At 35.2% G+C, this 23796-nt stretch overlaps 1 protein-coding gene across 2 annotated transcripts in view; it reads right to left on the minus strand.

Moving 5' to 3' along the window:
• LOC149786339 (uncharacterized) overlaps positions 1–16616 on the minus strand; it is a 29112-nt gene extending 12496 nt beyond the window's left edge. The window contains exon 1 of one of the 2 annotated variants that reach the window (XM_089976751.1): positions 16523–16616. The gene's annotated coding sequence lies outside the window, so the exon portion shown is untranslated. Of the gene's footprint in view, positions 1–2937; positions 3020–16522 lie in introns of those variants that run through there. The other variant, XM_089976750.1, reaches the window with a different exon arrangement.
• Positions 16617–23796: the final 7180 nt, after the last annotated feature.

The raw sequence follows: 23796 nt of genomic DNA on the forward strand, positions 1-23796 counted from the left end.
GTTTTTTTTCGCTAAAGGCATGATGTACGCAAATGTGAAATAAAATTTGATAGTTGTAAGTCTTTACTTCAGACAATCTCTTATTTATATTTACCTGAACAAGTTAGCAAAAAAAACAAACCCAAAATAACACGCAGACTTACGTTTCTGCTAGTAGATATCTGGCATTGAGTTGTAAGAGGTTGATATGGCTGATTTGTCCAGACTCAGATGTTTGATTTCGTTGCTATGTCTTTCGTACAAGTGGTTATCAAAGACTTTGTCAAGAAGCAACTTTCTTTTCGAGCGAATGATTAAGTTGTTAAAAATGTTGTCATACTACCTAGTATCAAATAATAGTCTGTGCTGTTGGAATTCGTTTCTATTCTTTCACGTGGTGTATATTAAGCATTAAGTGATTTTGAAGCCTACTATTGTTCAACCTTTTAGCTTTCTGCTTTTTCTTTTTAATATCATGTGAACGTTTTTATCACGTTGTCATTCAAGTAAATTCAACATGGATCTTCTGGTTATTGAGGAGTTTCCTGTTCAGACTCTTAGCAAACCTTATATTCATCTAGCTTTTATCAACACTACCTTCTGCTTATTTGGCACGGATATTTGTAACGTAGATGAACATAAGTCTGTATCCATTGTATCAAGGCATGGTTCAACTGTAACGATTTTGATTCACTTTCCATTTGCTTTTATTTTTACCTCTGGTTTCATGGTATTTGTGTCTTTCTTTCCTAATGCGCTCTTGATTTTAGCATCTCTCACATTTTAGAAATTAATTGTCTTTCTAGATCTTAAAGATTTTTGATTTTGCTGTCACCTCATTAGAACATATGCACCAGTGACACATCATTTATTTTAATGGAGCCTTGGTTTCTGCTGATTTCTACTGTCATTAATGATTCATCACATCCTTTTCGTTTCAAATACTTTTGCTGTCCGTTTATGGTCATTAAAAATTCAACTTTGTGAATGTCATCTTCTGTATCAGTGAAAAATAACTGTTCTTTGTAAATATGTCCTATATATCCTACTCCTTTATGTCTTCCGGTTTGTAGTTCATCCAAAAGTATTGATTTTAAATATTTCACTTGTAACGTTAGGAAATATTGCCTTAATGTTGAATTAAAGAGTTCCAAATGTATCAGCTATAAAATAGACTTATCAAAATGTTTATATCTTTTCATCATTCTTAGTCGCTTTAAATGAAATAATATGTACTGGAGAGAGATCACTGTAATTGTATCCATAAACTACCTAAAGACAAAATGTCGACCATCTTTTCCTTTCAGTTTAAGCGAAATACCTTCTAGACCCATAGTATATGGCATAAATACAGTTCCTTTACAGACATTTAGAGCAATATAAAATCATCAAGAGAAGACGTTGCGATTTATAAATTGTTTTTGGCCTACTCAGCAAGTCAGCATGACCTCTGTCTACAACTCTAATATTTAACGTTTCTTTAATCCTTCAAAATTTTGAATGAGTTTTATTTACAATTGTGAGATTCATAAGAGTTATTCAAAACTAATACACCTTATGTTGGGTCACCATATGCTGTTATAAATAGAAGTTTCCTTTCCGTTAATTTTGTCGCTGTTGTTTGCCGAATTATTGATGATTAATCTTGTTAGATTTACGAGCTCTTTTGTGATTCTGTCAGTTAAGCTGTATACAAATTTGTAAATCTTTCCACATCAAATACGCAATTTATTCCTTTGTCAAGCTGAATCGTTTTAACCGTACTGCTCTAGAATTTATGATGTTTATCTCCTAGTTATCATCATTTAATGTAAGCTGAAATCTGAATCTTGCTAAGCATTGCTGAAATAACCGTTTTATGTTTGAAATGGACAAATCAACATTTATATTATCTTGTATGTTATCCTGTAGGACAACTAACTTTTACATTTTATTCCCATCAAAATCGTAAACAAGTAAACACTAACTTTGATAGTTGTTGTGTTTTGTTAAACTTGTGAAATATTATCTCTCTGCCGAATTTATAACAATATGAAAAGCTTTGTTCTATTCCTCGTCTTTTGCATACTTTCTGGAACGTATTTTCAGCTAAACTCAATGCACCAAAATGGAATTAGTTTGTAGTCCATGGTCTCAAGATTTGCACTGTTTCTGCAGAATATGAGTCTTCAAGGGACTGAATGGTATTATGTAATTTATGTATTAATACAAATTATGAGTGATCCAGACATTTCAGAGTATCACAGAAACTCCGATAACAGAATTTTAAATTTCTGGAACTTTCTCTCTTTAATTGCACTCGTGTGGAAAAATCCTCCGCCAAGAGGCTCATAATATAAGCATATTACAGTATTGACGAAGCTAAACTTCTGTGATAATTATTGTCCTGTATTCGACATTCAATTGTTTGTAAAATCACTTCACTTGTGTTTGTAATTTGTTGGGTGGTTCAGTGGTCCTAACATTATCATTTTTATTAATTTTCAGTACCGTTGTCACACAGTAAAAACGTTTGCCTGATGACTGATTTTATGTGTTGACCCACTATATTTATAACTTCAGGTCAATGTAAAGAAAACTGACCATCTAGTCAAATCAGAGAGAGAGAGAGAGAGAGAGAGAGCAGTTGCAAATATTGGCACAATGATCTCGCATACGACGGCAAATAACAGTCCCATCATGTGTTTGCTTGTTTTCTTTTCAGGTGGGGGTGGAGAGTATGTTAGTTTTTTGTAAACTTTCATAATTTAAATGGGAAATTGTGGTGGGTGCGGGAGTAGGCAACCCTATAAAGCCCACTAAAATACTTTAAGATATAATAAGTATATAAGCCCTAATATTGAAATATAAAAGTATAACTCAGTATGAAAAAAAAATAAAACATCCTTTCTAAAGTGTGTCAACTTTTGTCTCTTCACCATAATGCACTGTTTATTATATGTTCGTTACATTACGTACCTTAACACAATTCTGATGATTCCGTGCTCAGACGAAATCCTTCTCACTGATGACTCAGATGTGCATTGATGGTAATCCCTCAGATTTAATGACTGTAAGTAGATGACAGTTATGAACATATGTTGAACGGAAAGTATTTTGTCCATCTACCGTGGGACAAAAATAGATTTCTTTGTTTCATATGAGTATTGTTTTCCGTATGATTTCCAGTTATATGAATCAGTAATACAATAACAGTATATACATATATCATGCAGTCAAGAGAAAATGACCTAAATTGTATGGGTTGGAATGACGAAATATAAGCTAGTGGATTAATATTCCATTTACTTTTCAAGGGTAGTGGGATAAATCTCAAGAACCATTATGTACAAGGCTTCCGGTCATCTGCTTTGAGGCTACTTTAAAATATCATGCCTTTTGAACAAATATCAGGTACTATATCCAAATCTCATGCCATTTGAACAAGTAACATTTATTATATCGGCATGCCAGTCTAAACGTCTGTCTGTCTGTCGTGCGTCTGCTGGTAATGTTCACCTTATCCTTCTAAATCATGAAAGACCTCAACATTAAAGCTCTTATATATGTCTGCAAGTGATCGATGGATTGCACAATGATTTTAACATTTTCATATGGCATGCCTTACATTATTAAGGCTAAGTATATATATATATATATATATATATATATATATATATATATATATATATATATATATATATATATATATATGCCTATCTGACTATGATAGTCAGGCCACAGCGAGGCTTCTAAAATGACGCATGCGTACAGACTACTACTATAGAGACTTAGCATGAGAAACAATGCTGATCTTTTTCTCTTCGAGGCTATTTCAGCCAGAAATTTGGGGAATTTATTACATATATGATGAGAATATGCCTGTTTCTGAGAATTCATTTACATGTATGATAATAATTGACCTATTCAAGCCAGAGATTCTGGGAAATCCAATATGTTTGATGAGTATTGACCTTATGTACACGTAGGTTTCAAAGTTTGAGCGTTTAGTCATCAACGCTGTGTGTGTGTGTGTGTGTGTTACAGCGCAACCGTCATTACGATGACAGTTCATTGCGACTGGGAAGGCATTAATAGCACACTGTAGCATTAGTGATACGATATCTGCGTCACCCTAGTATTTGCTATCATTCTGCACATTACTTTGCTGGTTGATTCACCTAGAGAATTTCATTCAAGTATTATAATATGACCGAAGAAAAGTAATTAGTATTTTAATTAAATATATTCAATTGATATTTTATAATAAGGCACATTATTGTATGGGTTTCTTTTGTTCTTAGATCAACTTTAATGTCACCACAGAACACGGCGTTTACAAGTCGTGTTGATGAAACTGTCATGTTTGAAAGTATTCAGTCTTTTCTGAATGTAAGGTATTGTCAACAAAAATTCATGAATTGAACGGATTTTATTACATAGTAAAGTAAACATTAGACATGAGGCCTGAATGAAGCTTATAACATAATATTTATATATCTACTTCTTAATTTAAAATATATTCATTAAATTTTAGTACATACCAAAATTATTATTTTTTCTATTTGTATTTTTGCAATAACCCGTTCATCTCTTTTCATAGAAGTTTACCACTGCGATCTAGAAAATATGAAAGACATTTGTTTTCACAAGAGAACACTGGTCAATGTAAGTACCGTTACGTAGCTTTTGTCTTGTTGGTAAATTTGTACATGGTGTATTTTACTCTTGATATCCTTGACATGCAACAATTGCGTTCGATATTAAAAGGCCATTTACTGCAAAATAGAGATTCGTCTATGTCAGACATTGTAGATATGGAAAATTATTTTTGCGTCTTCTCTGTTACGGCATTACAAACAAGCTGAAATGAATAAATAATCACTCATTCATCTGTTCAAAAGTCCGATCAAAGTTATATAACTTGCTTGTTACAAATCACACATTTTAAATGAAGAATAAATAATAGGCATAATAAGCAATAATGTTTCCATTTTGCCACGTGTGTCGATTTTATTTTCTTGATTTCCATTAAGACAGGCTTCAATGAAGTATGGTCTTGTGTGAAGAAAGTTATTACTAGGATGTAAAATCGACAGAAAAAATGTGTGTGCATACATAAATGTTCCAGAAGTGAAATATCATCAGCTAGCGTTTGATTTCCCACAGCTAAAGAACCAATATTCGACAAAAATCCACTATTCACTGATTAACAGTAAGTCATCTTACATACAAATGCCCTCATTTGTCCTTGTGTCTTGGCTGCCAAATAAGAGATCGCGAGTCTGAAACTCGCGGCCGCATTCTACAGTTTGTAACACTTTAATTCTATCTTTATCTTGAAACTTCATTAAAATCGCTCATCTTAATCGTGTTTTATTTTTACATTTTTTATACTTGTTTTTATTTGTATTTTGAAATTTTATCATTCCATTCCCATCCTAAAACGAACAATAGCTAGTCTTATATATAAACATCCTCAATTTCTATGTGTCCGGGCTGCCGAACAAGAGACCGAGAGTTCGAAACTGGCTTGGAAGCCCAATTTTTACAATACATTTTTGTATTTTTATCTTCCAACTTTCTTATAAGCTCGCTCATCACCATTTCTTTATTATTATTATTTACTTTTTTATTTTTATCTAGAAAATGTATCACTCCTGTCCTAGGACGGGCAATAAGCTAGTCTATCAATATTTGTGTATCTTAAGGGGTTTGGGTTCCGTGTGGCAGAGCAGTCTAACGAGCTCGCCTTTACTGACCACTATCATCGCACCTCTGTCCGCGTGGGTTCTGGCTCCGTAATCGTGGGTATAAACAATAGCTTGTTGGCCCGCTGGTTCTTACTGGGGTTTTCCCTGGTTCTTCCTCCGCCATTTGTACTGGACGTGATGGCAAATGGCGCTAAATGAAATAACAGGATGATCCATCACTCTGTCTTTTGTCTGTCGTCCGACGCACGTCCGTTCGTTTGTTAGCAATAGTTTGTTAACGCTACTCCTCTTAAACTACCATGATATTTTCCAAACACTTTCATCCCAAGGTCCAACTGGTCCTTAAGTTAAAATGGATGGTCAGATCAATACGGTGTTTTGACTTCAAGACTTCTCATTATATCTAGTTGGTCCCGAACATAAATGATGCTAATCTGACGTCCAATATGGCCACCACATCGGCCATTTTAAAACTCTTGTTTTCGCTACTCCTCTTGAATAGAGGATCATATCAACCTGAGGTATTCACTAGTAACGCTCTTATGATGCCTGGTTGATGATAATTAACAATGGTGTTAATCTGACAACCAATATGATTGCGACATTTGTTATCTTGAGAAACATGTCACTATTCCACTTAATCTGATGGTCGAATTAAAATAGGATTTTCACTAAATAACTTTGAATGATGTCAAGTTGATCCTAAATGGAAATAATGCAGATCTGATTCCAATATGGCCAGAACCGCCAAGCTGATTAAAATCGTGTTATCACTAATCCGAACAGAAATTCTTATCGACATGGGCTGCTTAAAATGTCCAGTTTATCATGAATGAAAATGCTGTAGATTTGATGTCCAATTTGCGTCTGCATGCCTTGCAATGATATACATATCTTTCCAGTTGTCGCTGACCAATGCAATAAATGCTTACAATCAATGATATAAAAACAAATCCTGTTATTCGGTATAATTCTGCATTATTTCTCGTGTAGACCTTTTCCTTTTGATTTGGCACAAACCTGATACCCTATGTTGATTTGGATCAAAACTATTGAAATTAGTACATTGGGTCAGATCTCCATGACAGTTCAGAATGTGTGTTGCTTTGGTCAGTTCATTTATTAGCTCTAATGGTCAAAGACCAGAATAAATTGTTTATTGGCTATCGTCCTTCCATTCGTGATAACAGGCTTGTTGTCACTACTGTCCCTAACCTACTTCACATAAACCTTTACACATATACATTTATCCCATGGTCCAGTGCGTTCGGAATGATAATTGTGCCGCTCAGATATCGAATATGGACGCCGCAGCGTTTATCTTAAAAAGATTGCTATTTCCACACCTTCCTATTGACATATCGTTTGTTCGATAAGACTCTTCATTTTGGCAGTCTTTTCATTGATTATCTTTCTAAATAAATGGTCATAACAACATTTTGTTTTCACTAAAGACTTTCTATGATGTCTAGTTAGTCCTAAATGTAATGGTCTTCAAATGGTTTTGAAAGTTACAGCCCAGGACTTCTTCCGTGAAAAAGATTGTAGTCCTAGCCCTAAATCTTGGAATATATTAACGATACATTTTTCCTTGCGATAACTCAAATCATTATCTGTGTCATTATCTGTGCGATAACTCAGATCATTATCTGTATAAATATGTCACCAAATTGCTAATGATCTTTCATTGTGAAAAATGTAGTATTATAGTAAAGGAATGCAAACCCAAGGCAGTTGTGCTCTGTGCAAATTGCGATTGTGATATCACAATTATTCAATTACAAATGACTTTACCTTGTCATTCTTTAATTGTATGTGGAGCTAGAAGGAATCAAGGAAGAGATATCTTTTCTATAATAGTCTATTTAACTAGCTTAATTCCATTTCAATTCAACAACTTTACTGACACATTAAAAGAAGAAAATTCACTTTTTCAATTTATTTGTAAGTAACAAAGCATTCTAGATTAAATTTTCTATGAAAACTTTATCAAATTTTACCACACCTGGTTAAATATAAAATCTTTTTCGGTCTGGACATTCCTTCATCATTATCATCAACTTCCTTATACTGTCCGTGACAGCCATCTTGAAAACCTTTTTATCACTGCTAATCATAAACAGAAAATCAAATGGACATGGGAGTTCAACCCAGAAGACTTCTTATGATGTTTAGTTGGTCCTAAATTAATATGGTACCAAGCTGACTTCAAATATAGTCACTATGTTGGTCAGTTTCAAAATCTTGTAATTACTACACAAAACATGTTAAAAACGGTTTCACACAGTTTCGGACTAAGCAACCACAACGTCAAGAGAATATATATATATATATATATATATATATATATATATATATATATATATATATATATATATATATATATATATATATAAAGAATGCAAAATCATATTCCACAGTCCTTTTAAGTGCACAAGCTCAAGCAAGGGATACAAAAGTTATACAAAATCAGATAAGGAAAACTTAGAAGTCATGATCTACATCCAAATCAATGTTGTGAAGAAACTTCAATTTAAATTTTTTTCTAAAAGAAACGTCAGAAGAAAAATAGCCGTAAAAGGATGAATCGTAATTCAACTGTTACTAACACATTGTTTACTATTTCCAAGTTAAAACTTACGGGGGAAGAATAAGGGTTTGAGTGTCTCTCCTCGTCCCAAAAAATACGACTGAGGGAAGCTGAGAAAGGACACCGAAGAGTTCAGCCCCCGACCAAGACTCAATGCCCATTTCGCCTTGCAGCCAATAAATAAATCAGAGAAAATATAAGCTGTGAACAACCAATATTCAGAAAGAAAAGTAATTACGCCCCACAAAAAAGTTCAATTCCAAATCTAGAAGCCTTTATCAACACACTTAAAAACGACACTTCCAGAGACATCAACCATACTAACAGATACTATAATTTGACAAAAGAAGAAACAGATGCCCTACAATAAAAAGCAAAACAGACATCATAATTAAGCCTGCTGATAAGGGTTCCGCTGTATTGGTTATGAATAGCGAAGACTACATTAGTGAAGCAAGTAGACAAATAAGTGACGCTAGGTTCTACCAAAAAAGAAAAAGACCATATTCCAACACTGGAATAAGCAAAAACCATCACTGATATTATTGACGAGGCGTGTCTAATCGGGCACATATACCATAAAACGAGAAACTTCTCAAGCCCAGAAAACCCAAGGGCAGGTATATTTTATGTACTACCTAAAATCCACAAACATGGAAACCCGAGCAAACATATATCTCCAGTAACGGGCATCTCACAGAAAGGGTATCAGAATATTTCGATCATTTTATGAGACCACATGTCCACAAATTACCATCATATATTCAGGACACGACAGATTACCTCATGAAAAGCAAAGCGAGCGAACCATTACTGCCAGATGCATTGCTTGTTTCCTTAGACGTCACATCCTTGTATACTAACATACCGCACAACGAATGGATACAGGCGTGTAAAGAAGCATGGGAAACAAGAACTGTAGACAATCCACCCATCCACTTTCTAGTCCAACTCCTAGAGCTTGTACTAAAGCTCAATAACTTTGAATTTAATGAAGAAAACTACATCCAAATCAATGGAACCGCAATGAGTACAAATATGGCCCCTTTGTATGCTAATATTTTTATGGGAAAACTGGAGGGTCACCTTTCAGCATCGGCTGAATTTACACCATACCAGTGGGTACTCTTTATCGATGATATAGAAATATAGTGGCAACGTGGAAGTGAAAGTCTGGATTATTTTATATCAAAGGCAAACAACTTCCATCCCTCAATAAAATTCACAACAGAAGTCTCCAACTCAAATCACGTTTTCCTGGACACAACAACCAAACTGGTAGAAAACAAACTCCAAACAGACATCTACTCGAAACCAACCGACAAACACCAGTATCTACTCCCAACCAGCTGTCATCCAAAACACTCTATTATGACATCCCATATAGAAAGGCGCTGAGGATACACAGAATTTGCTCCGACGATGAATAATTTCTTAAAAGGTCTGAACGCTATCTAAACATTTAATTTACCGAGGTTACGACAAAGACCTGATTGCAGAGGCAACCCAAAGGGCTAAACAAACAAACCGTGATAACCTTCTAAAATATGGAAAGAAGGAAAAGGCTGATAGGATACCATTTATTCTGACCTACCATCCAGACAACCCCAAAGTAGGTAAAATCATCGGAAAACACTGTCCCATCGTAGAATCGTCGGACGTACTAAAGTTAATCCTCCCCAACAAACCTGTAGTGGCCTAGCGGATACCAAAAAACGTCAAGGACATCCTAGTCAGGGCAAAGCTAAAGCCAATCACTAATCAAGACCACCCTAGTCAATATGATAGAGACCAGGGTATTTTTTAGCACAGTCACTAGAGAAAAATTAAACATACATGGTCCAAACAAAACGTGCAAAACAGAGAATGTAATTTATCTCATCACATGTAAGATCTTCGGCCTTCAGTATGTCGGAGAAACAGAAAAGCTACACAGACGGATCAACATTCATAGATCTGATTGGATAACAAAGAAGCTGTACAGAAGCCCGTTCGCAGAACGCATCTCCTCCTCTGGCCATACTTTCAGTGATATAACACTTATTGCAATTGCTCACAACCCCAACTGGAGTTCCGAAACCAGGAAAGAAAAGGAATCTTACTGGATACGCCTCCTAAGAACATTGAAACCAAGTAGTTTAAACCAAGAAGACTAGAAAAAGACAGCCATGCACAAATAAAATTATGTTTTGCAGCCGACAATTTAAAAAAATTCTCTAAATTTGCTTAATAGCATATAATTACTACTATAATAATGAAATATCCGGGATATAATTTGCGCTTACATACATTTACATTAAACAACAGATGTCGTTATGGCTCATCGATTTCTAGATCTATTGAAAATTTTTTCCTGCATCCAGAAGTTGAAATAAACTAGTTGAAACATAATACATTTAAAGGTTTAATTTCTGTAGAAACAGCCATGTAAAGTTTTGCAAACGCAATGGTTTTCGTGTTTTATTTGTTTGTCTTGTCTATGTTTTGTATTTGCCTTTGGAAAAGACTCATTAAGAGTCGAAAGCGCTCAGGCTTTTTTGATACTAGCTTTGCACTGATCGTTGTCAGGTTATTGCATATATATATATATATATATATATATATATATATATATATATATATATATATATAACACTTAACACAGAATCTACGAACCATTCTGGACTCCCACATGTTAGAATCACTAGGGGCAATTTACAACAAGAGATATAAAAATACAAACTTGTGCAGTAATAATACAGGAATGGATTCTTGCGTCTGAAAAAGGTAGTAGGTTTTGACATAATTCTAAATTAAGAACAAAAGACGAAACAAAGCTTGGTGAGAGATCGAGAGATTGGTATATATATTTCTTCTGTATTGTTTTAGTTAGTTTTTCTCTATTTTTTTCTTGTTCATTATATGCTACGGATAAGTATATTTTGGACTTAATCTTCAACGAAATCACGTAATTTTCTACCTGACGTGCATCATTGATTTTGGTTTCATAAACGACATCTTTATCTCAATCTTAGAATAGAAGATCAGACATTCTCGATAAAATGCCGTTTCTACCTGCTGTTTACTACATTTTATTTTATAATTTTAGAAACATACCTTATAAATATAACTAATATTTTATCTTGTAAACATTTGTACTAGCCAGTTATTAAAGATGCCAAAGTTTAACTGGACAATTGATAAAATCAAGCAGCAACATCAAATCTTTCTTACAACCTAATTCAAGATGTGCGTCAACGTTTAAGCAATAAATAATAAAAAGTCGACAGAAACAAAAATACATTATTAACTCTGTTCACCACACAACACTTAAATATGCCGTCACCATTGCATATACTATGCTTCTAAGAAAGTTATTTCGGATGTGACTTGGACTCATGACAAACATGGTCATTAAAGAAATAGTACATTTAATTCCATTTCCACTTTACACGTCTTAATATCACAAGGACTTTGAACTGACAACATGGTTAATACTGTACATAAAAATGTAGCATCATGCTAAAGCCAATACAAAATACTCTAACTTCTTAAGGAAAAAAATGGAAAAGAATTGTCGACTAAACAAAAAGCATTTGTGACGCAACATTGACTTTTGCTCCTACTGTTGCATCTGAAAACATTTTCGACTATTTGTAAAGGATACAGCATGGATATTGAAGATTGTAAAGCTCATAATTCTTGTCACATTCAGTCCCGAAATGACTGCCGGATAGCAAATGAACTTGTACCTATTATTTAAACACCGAGAAGGAACATTATAAATGTGTTGGGAAAAAAGAGATATGATATGGTACAAAGCTCCAAATTCGATGGGGGCAGGTATGGAGATTCTGCTGGTATTGGAGTTTCTACAGATAGGCTGTGTTAGCGCGAATATTCATAGTAAAACACTGACTGGTATTTCTACAAACGTTTGTTACGGAAATTCGTACTAACAAAAAATGTAGATTTTAAGCCTAAATCATTTACATATTTTTGTCAACCAAGAGAGCAACAGAAATATGTTCCTATAATCGCTTTTTATTTTATTTTCTACAACCCGCACCTATCATGTTGTTTAGAGACTCTGTTTCGGACATCACTAACAATTACAAACGGATGCAATTAACACATTTAATGTTAGAATTAAATATCAAAATGGAAAATGGAAGTCTGTAACGTTTGGCTTCTTTTGTATAGCTATCATAGTCGGCAAATGGCAGATAAGGTCATGCAAGTGTTGTTGTTTGTACGTTAAATAAATAATAAAATACACCCGAGGTACATTTTTTATCTCTTGATACATGATATATCTACCTCTCAAAGGATCTATAGCTCTCGTTTTGCCTTACAAAATCAATATTACAGCAACTGTAAGAAAATGCAACACTAGGTCAAACAATTAACGATTTTTGAACCTCAATATTTAATGTAATGCTAAACATGGAGATTAGGTATATAATCTAGTGCAGTTAACAGACATTTTATATAGATAAGTATTAATACGCAAAAACTACTCCATATGATACATATCTGAGAGATATTAGGTCATGAGAGAAAATGTAGAGAATAAATTGACCGCTATTGTGAAGACTGGCAATGAAAAAGCTAAAGAAAAGTCAGAACTACAAAACGAGATTGATGATTGCAGAATATTGCTTTAGATGTACATACATTTATTCAGACATAGACTCAGTACTTATCTATTGATATTAAAGACTTAATATAAAGGAAGGGAACGAGCACATGAAAGAACAATATCTATCATCAGATAGCATTTACAATCACTAGAACAGAAGATTACTAGTGAATACATGTTTTCGAGAGTGACATTGACAAAACAATTAACTGGAAGTCTATACAGTTTTGTAATCGCAACTGAAACAGTCACACGTGAGTTTAAAAAATGAACTCCAACATGAAACTTTTAAAATCGTTTAACCTAGCTTTCAGTTGTATTTGACTCAATACCAAACAAGAAAACTAATTCACTAACACCTCTGAGAGATGTACCATCTTATTTATCTTGAGACAAAGAAAAAATCTGAGTCAACAAAATTGAAATATTTCAAAGAAATAGCGCATATCATCACAGTTATTTGCTTTGAAAAGACAATAAACACCTAAAAATCTACGATTAAAAAAATGATATGACAATTATATTAATTTTGTTAATTATAAAGCTGTGTAATTAACATGAGATGAAACAACAAGTCAGTGCAAGAAAAGAAACTCCACATTGTAACAGACAAAGACGCTATTAAACATGATTAATAACCATCGGAGTAATTTTGGTGTTGTTAGTTTTATCAAGCAAAATATGTATTTTTGGTTTCGGCATTCAACACATTTGTTCCCAATTCGGTAGATATATACGTAGAAATCTGCCTAATAAATGCCAGCAATTTTGAATGGTAATTGGTCTGTTATTCATAATGGGAGCTATTTAAACGCTTGAGTCGTGCTTCAAAAAATAAAAATCAATATTTTCTTCGTCGTCAATATTGGGAGTCATTCCATTCTTGACATTTCCATACCCATTTCGAAATTATGATAGCCATCACAAAGTTTAGGTATATATATATATATATATATATATATATATATATATATATATATATATATATATATATATACCTATCATTCTTAAAATTTGGAAAAATAAGATTATGTCATATTGCTTTTACACAGAAGAAACACAGAAAAGCGATCTTCATTTCTTGTATTTTACTGTTAGCGGATCAGCCCAAGAACTTTTAGGTTTCAGTCTATTCAACTAGAATTTGGACATACTGTCCGTGATCATTGTAGGCAATGAAGGAGAAACATTTTCCAATTGGCGAGCCAGAAATGAATCTTTTTATGTCTCTGGTGTCCGATACACTTTACCAAATGATTCTGAAGTAGCGAAAACTAATATTCAGTCTTTCCAGTTAAGAATGAAATTATGGTATGACAGACATAGAAAGTACAGGACTTTCCTGCCGGGTGATAAAGTTTAGGCATTATTACCCATACTTCAAAATCCTATTGAGGCTAAGTATGTCGGTCCTTATGCCATTTAAAAGAATATAAGTGACAGTATATACACTACTGGAAGGAGGAAACAAAAACAACTTTGCCACATAAATATGTCAAAGGACTTTTGGTTTTGATAAAACTATTTAGGGCTTTATTATTTTATTCGACATTACGGTACGTTAATTGTACTTTTCTTCGTAAAGATGTCCTCCTATTCTACCCCTTGATGTCTTCCGATTCGTAAATTACCGGATCATCCAACGTTACTGATTTTAAATATTTCCTATGTAAATTTAGGAAATATTGCTTTACATTTTGGAAGTAATGTTATTTAACCATTTTTGAAATAAAGACTTTTCACCATATCATCTATTAAAAAGATTGATCCAGACCTTTGATTTGTTTTCAATCTATCTCACTTTAACTGTAGTTATTTATGTTGGTATGATATCAATGTGAAATGTTGCCGTAGATCGATTGTTTCCTTTCAGTTGGAAATAAATAAGTCATCAATATTGTCTTCAGAGTTTTGTTAAATCTTTCCACGACATATGATTTGTTCTGAGTGTGTTGGAAAATATTTAATCTTTTCCTTTTCAAACAAACCCTTTATGGTTCTGTTGTGAAGCTCATCCCCTCTTGAGCTCTTTAAACATTTCTTTGAAAACAAAATGTATGTCATCTCATTTTTTGTTTTTACTTTCCCAGACAATGCGTAATTAGAGAAAACGTATATCGCATCAAAGAAATATTTGCATCTATATTTTTTTTCTTATGCTTACATGCCAATAATATCTGGCTGTCACTCACGATCCATGTGACAACAATAGACTCGACTGTACGAAAATCCGTTTCTCACTTAGTATGGAGATTATTCAGTTAGCCATTCCTGCAACTCTTTGTCCTTTATTTTACCACGAAATAATGTCCCTCACAATTGATCGATATATGTATGAACAACTGAACTTTTATGATCACTGTAAAGATGTCACCAATATAGTTCCTTTAGCGAATTAAAAGGATAAAAATCATCAAGTGAAACCGTTAAGCTTGATCAATTGTCTTTAGGCCTAAGCATCAAGTCAACATTGCTTCTCGTTACAACTGAAATATGCAACATTTCGTCAATCATTTGAAGTGTTTGAACGAATTACGATTGGTCACATTTTGGGATTTTTAAACGTTATTGTAAAACTGCTTCATTTTTGTTTTGCCACCACTTACTGTTTGAAGTTGAACTTTTCTAGATGTTGCCCTTGTGGTTTGCCTAAAAAGTGATGAGATATATTGTTAGTTTTATGATATCTTATGGTGTTCTGTCAGTTAAGCTGGATACACATGTGTGTATTAATGCCCATCACATATGTAATTTATTCCTTGTTCAAACTGAATTATTTTAATCCTACAGTTTTAGAATTGATGATGATTATATGGTAGTTATCATCATTTAATGGAATTTAAAACTCAAAATCTTACTAAAGTATTACATGAATATCCGCTTTATGTTTGAAATGGACAAATCAACATTTATATTCACCTGTATATTATCGTGTATGACAACTATTTGTTACAATTTATTCACACCCAAACTTGTCAAGAAGTAAACATTACCTCTTTATGAAGTATGCTAAGCTCATCAAATATTATCTCTGTCGCATCTATAACACTAATGGTATCAAGTCCGTGAACTATAGGGCTTGTACTTCTGCAGAAATATGTGCCTTCAGGACGATGGTATAAATGAGTGATCCAGAATGGCACAGAAACTGAGGGAGCTGGATTTTGAATATCTGAAAATGTCTCGATTATTTGTACTCGTGTAGCAAAAGACTAATTTCGTTTCTTGATTTACTATATTTATAGTGTTAGGTTTTAGGTCGAGATAAAGGAAAATAACCGTCTTGCCAAATCAGAGAGAGAGAGAGAGAGAGAGAGAGACCCTATGATATAGCATCGGACAGCAAACGTACTTCCGAGAATTTCTTTGATTGTTTTACTTTTTCGGGGTGGGTGGGTGCATAGGGCATAGGACGTATTTCTTTCGCAAACTTCATAATTTAAATGGCAAATTTTGGTGAATGAGATGTAGGTATTCCGATAACGCCAAGTGAAACAATTTAAGATAAAATGAAAATATAATCCCTAACATTGAATATGTAAAACTATAACTCAGTATGAAAAGAAAATCAAACAGTGAGTCAGCTTTTAACTGTTAGCCATAATGCACTACTTACTATATCTTCGTTACATTACGTACCTTAACAAAATTGTGATAATACCCTTCCTCAAACGAAATGCCTCTCGCTGATGACATCCAGAGCAGTGATGTTAACTCCTTAAATGTACTGATTATAAGTAGATGCAAGTTAAGCATGTGTTCAACGGAAAATGTTATTTCAACCTACTTTGGAACAAAAATAGATTTCTTTATTTGGTATAAGCATTGTCTTTCATGTGATTTCCAGTTAAATAATACCTGGTAATAAAACACCACGGGGTATAAAACAGAACATCCTTTCCCGCAATACTATCCCATGCACACACTTCTAATTGCCAATGCACACGCATATCAGAGCTTCAAGAGAAATTGATGTAAAATGTCTGTGTGGTGTGCCGATATATACGCTAGTAATATAAGCTAGTGGATGGATATACAATAACTTCTTAACGATCATGGGATAACTCTTTAGGGCGGTCATGTGCAGGACATTATGTCATTCATTTTTAGGCAGGTGTTATGTCGTCATCACAACCTAAGCGTTTGTCTATCTGTCCATATCTTTGCCGGTAATATACACTATATCCCTCTAAATCGTCAAAGATCTCATCATTAAAGATCTTGTACATGTCTGTTAGTGATCTGTAGATGTGTTCAGTGGGTTTATATGTTTCATATCACGAATAAGGCACAAAGAGTGAGAAAGAGAGAGAGAAAAAAGTGGAGGAGAAAAAGAGAGAGATGTACAGGTTTGGCTGTTTCACCCATTGGTAGAATGAGCGTAACCGTGTGGCTTTACTACTTTAGCGTTCATGACATCCTATTTCTTCGGAGTCATCGTGCATTTCGGTCGAGAGTTTGCGCCAATCACAATCAGAACGAGAACAAGGCAATAGAGTTTGGTGGCCTGCTCGTAGCATCCAAGCTGAATTAATTAAGTAATCTCCACGAATCTTATCACTGCCTTTTACGAAGGTGCTGCTTGAGTATTCCGGATGTTCTTGTCGTGCTTGATACGGCCACAACATTCTCCTATTTCGTAATGCCTTGATCGTTTTTCTGACATAAGTGTGAAATTGCAACACAGTTATTCCCGAATCTTGGTTTTTCTTTTCTATATTGCAAAAGGTTGTGTGTGCAAGTTCTGTAAACATATCGAGTGACACTACGGATATGTCGGCTGAATCTGCAAGTATATGCGAACATTGTTTGTCTGTCTCTATCTGGGTATTGGTCTCTTCAGTAGTAAATATTCGGAAATGAAGAAGAGGAACCCAAGGTAATGCGTACTGTATATTTATTTATGGCCTTGGGTTGTTTATTTTGAGACTTTTACTTTGTCTCCTGAGTTTTTGTAATTGGCGGTATGTGACACCATACAAAACAGCAAGGGTAACTGTCGCAACTGCAAAAGGGATGAATTGAAATACATGAAAGGCTAGTATATTCGGGGTGTATAATTGCGACGCTGTAAGTTTACTATCGTATTCTGTTACATTCACTTGATATGTTGTGTTCCTTGGATAAGTGTAAATAATAAAGACATGTTCAAAAACATGAAAAACTAATGCAGATCATGATACGAGAGCTGATATGGAAGCACTCACAGTGCTTGAAATTCTGGCCCCTCGTACTGATAACTGTATACTATGTGGCCAATAAGTCCGTCTGTACCTGTCTATAGCGATATTCAACAGGATCAATCCAGAAGCGACAGATGTGTAAAATGTTACAAACCTAAGAATTGCAACTTGCGGCATTATCAAAGAAGACATATAGCATTAAATCCGAGTGATCCATTTGCATACCCAAAACGCAATACAACAGGTCAAATGCTGCAAGAGCTACGATAAAACAATTCGTCGGTGTTATCGTTGTCTTCAGTCCGTAATAGTACAGAACTAAGGAATATCCAAAGTACCCAAGCATCATAAGGAGGATAACGTGATACGATAAGTTTACTATCGTATTCTGTTACATTCACTTGATATGTTGTGTTCCTTGGATAAGTGTAAATAATAAAGACATGTTCAAAAACATGAAAAACTAATGCAGATCATGATACGAGAGCTGATATGGAAGCACTCACAGTGCTTGAAATTCTGCCCCCTCGTACTGATAACTGTATACTATGTGGTCAACAAGTCCGTCTGTACCTGTAGATAGCGATATTCAGCAGGATCAATCCAGAAGCGATACATGTGTAAAATGTTACAAACCTAAGAATTTGCAACTTGAGTCATTATCAAAGGCGACATATATTATTAAATCCGCGTGATCCATGGGCACGCCCAAAGCGCAGGTCAGATGCCGCAAGAGCTACGATAAAACAATTCGTCGGTGTTGTCTTTGTCTTCAGTCCGTAATAGTACAGAACTAATGAATTTCCAAAGTACCCAAGAATCATAGGGAGGATGACATACATTATTACATGTATCAATGTGACTGCCAATTATTTCGCCTTCCCCAACAAAAGCAGACTCTCCTCTCGACTTGACCTTGATGATGGCATTACATAGAGTACTTATGCTGCTGTTTCATTTCAGTATTCAGGATGATGAATGAAGAAGGCTTCTGCTCCCAGTTTCGTAAAACGTTTTATTTGAAAAACGAGATATATGTCAGACATACGATGCATAACGAAATGTAAACAAAAAGCACACTACATTAATATTGTGAGCAAATGTGTACTGTAAATTGTGAAAGTCGTCCTTGCATTGTTATGTATTACACACATTGGCATTAACGAATCTTTTAAGTGCTTGGACCATTCTTTTGAAAAGAAATATTGTCTATGGCACTAACCAAAAATGTTAACAACAATGAAAGCGTCATTACCTCCAATGAGAACATTTGTACCGGTTATGGCTTGTGATATTTTGTGTTGATAGAACTAAAAGAAGAAATACAATATTTCGCTTTCGTCAATTTTGAATTTAGGCCAGCTTCCTTGTATATGTGAATATTTCTTATGAACACTGTTTTATACATCGTCTAACACAAAGATGTTTGAGTTTCATTATGTTTAATACAAACAGTTTAATAAAATATTGATAAGAGAATACTATTCCTTTGATTGTTTGTTTCAAATTCTATTCAAATTATCACCCTGCTGAAGAAATCAATTAGAACTGCGACTCTTCTTAGAAAACGTATTGGGACCATTCATTCCTTTACTACATTGCCCACAACGTTATAGAACACACTCACACTTCGGTATTGAGGCATGATACTGTATAAATATCAATACAAGCGCCGTGCTAACTTTAAGATATGATTCCAAACGAAAGCTGACTTTCTCACCGGTAAGCTATTTTGATTTTTTTAAAAGTAATGAAAGAATATTTATTCATAAATCCAATTATACATTTATTTTTAGATTGTAAACATGAATCTGATTTTAAATGTACACTTTAGTAAGGAACCTCATTCTCATGAAAACCAGGTAACCGCTATTTTTGGATCGTATGCGGAGAGAGATGTAGCTTATAAATAGAAAATTGAATGTGTTGTAACTAAGTTTTTGCTATGCTTCCTCAAGACCATTTAAGTAAATAGTCATGTCAAGAAGAGATGATATATTAACTATCCTCCATATTACATTTTTGTATTAAAGCTTTTTTCAGCTCACTTTAACCTCTGTGTATGAAAGTCTTTCCATCAATAAACGAAGTCTAACTCAACATATCTTCCAAGTTCAGATAATTTTGTTTCCGTCATCTGCCACATAATAAAGATGTAATTAAATGTCTTCCAGAAAATAGCACATGCAGAGGCATGGTGACCTGAAGCGAGAATAAAAATAACACCCCATTCTAAAATTAAATTGAATATATGAATTGAAACATTGATTAAATGTGCAAAATATTCGACACAAATGTAACTAACAATTCATCCTTTTGAACATACTTCCCGAGGTTCTAAATTTAAACAAAGAGACAAAATTTGGAAAACGAGTCAAACTCTCATAGACACGTTACCATTAATTGATTTGTTCAACGTATTTTCAAGCAGTTTTGATACACACAAGTATTCATGTGTCCTCTTTATACTTGTAGCATTCAGTGTTATGGTACTGTTACGATCCTCCCCCTGCGGGTCCGGGGTTGTAGAATTGGCCCGACGTGCCTCGCTACGTGTCGTAAAAGGCGACTAAGTAGAGGCAACCTGTTTGCCGTGGGTTGCGTCCCGTGTCGGGGGAGGAAAGGATCCTGGTAGTTGAGCAGTTCCCTGCAACACACTACTTTGGCCTCTACTTCTCTTAGACGGGTGGTCGGGATGGGCCCGGTTCCGACAAATCGGCTGGTCACGCCGAGCCCTAGGAGGTCTTTATTAACTTTCTCACCTTCTTTCTCTCTCTCCTTGTATCTCTCTTGATACCACCGTTGCCCCTATATTCTTTTCCTTTATATTTCACTTTTCCAAGTCTTAGAAGGCTTCCTAGAAGGCGGTGGCTTAACGGGTCAATCGGGGGGTAATTTTACCGACCTTAGAAATTGGCGACTTCAGGGTCATTCAAAGGTAATTTTATCAACTGAGTATGGCATCTGTGTATCCCTGACACTTGAAAAGTGTCCCCTTGTTGGGCTCCTTGGTGGGTGGGGAGCACGGGTGCTGAATTTTTAATCTAGCCATCATGGATAATTCCAAAAAAAAATCAAAATAAAAGATCGAAACCCTTATCAGAGTCTGACGATGAACCATGTAGTGTGGAGTCATTTCCACGCTTCATGGTCATACAGTCAAAAGATGCCACGAAACCGCTTGCCGCACTATCTCCATTTGTCATCGAAAAGACTATCACAGGATCGATTGGCACACCTAAAAGTGTTAAAAAGTTGAAATCGGGTTGTCTTCTTATTGAGTGTGAGCGACGAGGTCAATCAGACAATATCAGGAAAATGAAAACGTTCTTTGATATCCCAGTAACCTCATTCGCTCACACCACACTGAATACGTCCAAAGGCGTGATTCGCTGCCGTGACTTGGCTGGAGTCACCGACGCGGACATCATCGAAGGAATGAAAGATGAAGGTGTCACTGCAGTCCGACGAATACGTATTAAACGTAATAACAATCTGCAGGACACCAACACCATTGTACTCACCTTCAACAGGCCAACTGTACCCAAAGTGGTGAAAGTTGGCTTTTTGCAAGTAAAGGTAGAGATTTACATTCCCAACCCCCTTCGGTGTTATAAGTGTCAAAAATACGGCCATCACGAAGACCGCTGCTCCAAGAGCCAAATATGTGGCCGATGCGGAGACAATGCTCATCAGGAATCTGATTGTAGAGCAACTCCGCATTGTGTCAACTACGGAAAAGAGCACCACGCAAATTCCAAGGATTGCGATACCTGGAAACAGGAGAAGGAAATTCAGAGGGTAAAATACACAAATAATATTCCCTATCCAGAAGCCAGAAAAATTGTACAGGCAAAAACAGCCCATCCTGGCCCATCCTTCTCCACTGTAGTGAAGAGCAATCCTAAAACAACGAAGGACGCTCAAACACAAACAGAAGCACCCGATTCAACACCAAATTCAAACACCCCCCATTACCAAGCACAGAAAAACACGGCATCTACTCAGACTACATTTAATAATACCCAACAACCTAAATCACCAAAGAATAAAAAATCTCACGGAAACAGGCAACAAAAGGGGTCAGATGACCCCATCAAACTTTATAACAGGTTTGGAGACATCGAGAGCATGGATGCAGAAGAATCTGCTCCATGCGCCCAAGGGAACTCCAGACCTACAAACAAAAAATTCACCCCCGTACTTCCTCCAGAGAAATAACAAAACAAATTCCCTCTGCGAAAGGTCTAACCTAGCTCCACAATCTTTAATTTAAATTTATAATGAAAAACACTATCATACAATGGAATTGTCGAGGACTTAAAGCAAATTACAATGATATTCTCCTGCTTTTAAACGAACATGATCCTGCGGTACTATGCCTTCAAGAAACCTTCTTGAAAGATACAGACAATATCACATTTAAAAACTACTCCCTGTTTAACACCTGCTCTCCAAATGTTGACAGGGCATCAGGAGGAGTTTCTGTTATTGTGAACAACAGAGCTCCTCATAGTTTCATTACTTTAAACACCAATTTACAAGCCATTGCTGTAAGCATCACTCTACATCGAGTGATTACATTTTGCTCTATTTATTTACCACCAAACACTAACCTAGTACCAAACGAACTCGATAATCTTGTTCAACAGCTTCCCGCACCCTTTGTTTTACTCGGGGATTTTAATGCCCATAACATTTTATGGGGATCGAATCATGTAAGTGACAGAGGTCACAAAGTTGAAGACTTTATTTCTAGACACGATCTGTGTCTATATAATACCAAAACACCTACATATTTACACCCAGGCACGGGTACATACACATGCATCGATTTGACAATTTGTTCTCCTTCGCTGCTTTTGGACTATGAATGGAAGGTCGCTGATGACCTTCACAGCAGCGATCACTTCCCAATCTCCCTTGTAAATCATAACTCTACAATTGATGAAGTAATTCCACAATGGAATTTAAAGAAGGCCGACTGGGCCAAATTCGAAACACTCTGTAAAACCAGGCTGAATGAGGATACAGTTTTCAATGTTAACGACCCCATTCAGCATTTTACATCTATTTTAACCGACATTGCAGAAGAATCTATCCCCAAGTCCTCAGCAAACTGTAAAAGAACCCTAAAACCTTGGCTCACTAAGGAATGTAAGGAAGCCATACGGCAACGCCGAGAAGCCTTGAAAAAATTTAACAATCATCCGACGCCCGAGAATTTAAGTAAATATCGTATTCTCCGGGCCAAAGCTCGCCGCACAATCAAAGAAAGTAAACGAGCATCATGGATGAAATATGTTTCCTCTTTAAACTCTCGTTCCTCAATTAAGAAAGTTTGGGACACGATCCGAAAAATAAACGGAAAGAGAAAACACAATTCTTTCCGACATCTAAAAGTGAACAATAACAATCTTAGCTCAAAACGTGACATAGCAAATGTTCTTGCTGATACATTCTCTAAAAATTCGTCATCATCTAATTATTCCGAAGCCTTCCAAAAATTGAAAACTCAAAAAGAAAAGTCACGTTTAAAATTCACATCCAACAACTCGGAAAGCTACAACCAGCTGTTTTCACTATCAGAACTTATGGAGGCTTTAGACAAGGCCCATGATACTTCCGCTGGGCCTGACAAAATACATTACCAGTTTTTAAAACATCTTCCAGAATCATCTTTAACATCTCTTTTAAAACTCTTCAATGATTTATGGATTACTGGTAACC

This window comes from Sinohyriopsis cumingii, chromosome 12, assembly GCF_028554795.1.
Source record: "Sinohyriopsis cumingii isolate HCF-2022 chromosome 12, ASM2855479v2, whole genome shotgun sequence".
In the NCBI taxonomy this organism is placed as follows: domain Eukaryota; kingdom Metazoa; phylum Mollusca; class Bivalvia; order Unionida; family Unionidae; genus Sinohyriopsis; species Sinohyriopsis cumingii.